We start from the raw sequence: 2,629 nt of genomic DNA, 5'->3' as shown, positions 1-2,629 counted from the left end.
TATCACCAATTTCAGAGACAGTAAGCAGCTATAAATGCATATGAAATATCTTTGGCAGATTCCTCGCCTGTTAAGCAATGTGCTCTTCCTACATTTCTAATCGCTAGCAGGAAAAATAGGAGGAATTTGTTTACTGGCTTCCTGTATAATATTCAGACATCTGGAGCTGCTAGGTATGAGAAGAGACATCAAGGACAATTAGACAACTTGGGAACCGCAGCCTAAAGGGAATATGCCCAAACACGGCAAACAGCCCTGCGACGGTGGCTCCGGCACTGACCGAGCCCCGGCGCTAGCACCACGCACCCAACCGCCCTCGCTTGGCTTTTCTGCCCTTCCTTCTCCCTCAGATGCAGTTTTTTTCCCTGCTCCCGTTTATTATCTCCTTAAAGAAACCTGTTCGCCATTGCTGCGTGCTGGCAGCTGCCTGGGAGCTCCCGGTGCTGCCTCTATTTGCATGGCTCGTCTGAGGACCGTGGCTGATGGAGCAGCATATTCGAGCAGGGGAGAGAGGCTCTGATGGGGGATTTGTGGCCTGCCGGTTTTCACCGTCCTCGGGAGCATTGGCCTCGTCCCTGTCCCTTATTCACGTGCAAATTTTTCCAAAACAGGGGCAGTATCCTCAGAAAAAATAATTTTTGTGAAACACATAATTTATGCCTGGGTCACTTAAGGATGCTTTAGACTCTATTTAGGGAGCATAAATATATAGTCTTTTACGCACCCTGGCTGTGTGAGCCTTTGCCACTTCTTTCTCCTGTAACGGACTTACAGGTACAAACTCTTGCATTTTTGTGGCTTCCTCCAGGCTTGTGCCACTCCTCGAAAATCTAGGGACCACCACATGAAAAATGGGGAAAAGCAGTCCTGTGGGAATGCTTTCTCATCTGTGACACAGATGGGTTATTGATGATACTCTTTTCTTATTTAACTGCTTGAGATCATCTGAGAGAGATGGTGTGAATTGATTTAAATCAGTGAGTCAAGTAACTGTTTTTAATCATAATTTAAATAAAAAACTGAGAAACCTTGGTTTAAGTAATTGATTTTTTTAGTTTGCTTTGCATTTGTACTTTTTCAGTTTCCTAGATAAAGCTCTGTCCCCTTTGGCGATGTACTGGAACTAAAATTCTCTTTGTAACAAATCGGGCGATATTTTTTTTGCCAAAGACTACATAGTATCTGCTTATGTATTTTGTGAACATACTTTTATTCAAATTTTATTTTTACATAAAATCATTTCTCTGCTTTATTTTTATTCCTTTTTTGTTGCATGTGTTTTACACTTCATTGCATCAAGCTATAGCAAGAGAGGTGATTGGAACACAGCAAAGGGACAGAGCAGCATTTTTTATTGTAGATAGTGGTTTTTATTAGACGTATACCTGAGAAAAGATGCTAAAATATATTTGGCAGTAAGACATAAGGTTGAACTAATCACAGTTAGTTCTGGGGAAGCCTTTTGGGAATGCTTATATGCACCCAATGATGGGTATTTGCACAGGGGCTGGGGGGGGCCTCTGTGCCACTCTGCAGCTGCAGGCCCCCAACACGACTGACCCCCTCACCCTTGCTTTGCAGAATTAGTAGTTATCATCCTCTTGCACAGATATACTTTTTTGAGCAAAAGAAAGAAACATTATTTTTAAACTCCAATTATTTTCTCAATTTCAGGGGAACTAGTGAAGCTAAACAAAACCTTTTCACACTTCCAGGCAGTCCAAAATCACAAGTAATTAGTGTTGAAGTTTTCCAGCACAGTGGAGACAAGCATGTAGATTTGAACACATGTAACTACCAGTATTTGCTCTGCTGAGAGCCTGGGAAGGATACCGAGCTGCAGAGGCAGAGGGTGTTGTGACAAACAGTGATGCTGACGTGGCTGCCAGAGCTGGGCACGGTCCCCCCTGGATCTGCACGTTACCCTTTAGTTTTGAGCACCTGAGTTTCCTTGGTATGTCGTAGTACTTTTATTTCTTGGTTTGATAGGTATGTACAGGTTAATAGGTTTAATAGGTTACAGTGACTTTAAGCCTTAGCCCAGGTATTTGTACTTTCAATTGATCCTGACCAGCCTGTGATGTATATATTGTACATTTTCTAAATTTATTTCTTATCAGCTCTGGAGAAGGAATGCAACCTGAATATAAATGCATTACGTAAATTGTGAGAGGACAGTACTCTGTACCTGCTGAGAGTTAGTGCGAGCGGCTGGAAACCCTTTCATTACCAGGCGGGAGAGCAGCGATGCTCAGCTCCACCTTTGCCACCAGACCCACAAGGAGGAGAACGTTGCAGATTCTATTCCCTCACATGTTCTGCTGAATATTTATATGCAGCTCGTTGGAAAAAATGTTGAAAGTCTACAGACTTAATTCCTGGCAAGGATAGGCACGCACTGTCGTTCCCGACTCGTAATCAGCGGGCTGCTACTGCCTGGCTGAGGAAGCCAGCATCAAATTGAGGAAACGCAGGTGGAAAGAAAATCCAGGAAAGACAGAGGTTATGCTGCTGGGGAAGCAGGAGAGCTTCCCCACAAAATGGTCTCTCCATTCATAAATTATCAACTCGGACCACTTTCTGGTTGTTTTTCTACTTCAGGTGCTCGTCTCTCACATAATCACGTATC

Source organism: Pygoscelis adeliae, unplaced genomic scaffold (assembly GCF_000699105.1).
Source record: "Pygoscelis adeliae isolate BGI_AS28 unplaced genomic scaffold, ASM69910v1 Scaffold4, whole genome shotgun sequence".
Taxonomy (NCBI): domain Eukaryota; kingdom Metazoa; phylum Chordata; class Aves; order Sphenisciformes; family Spheniscidae; genus Pygoscelis; species Pygoscelis adeliae.
This window is presented reverse-complemented; position numbering follows the sequence as displayed.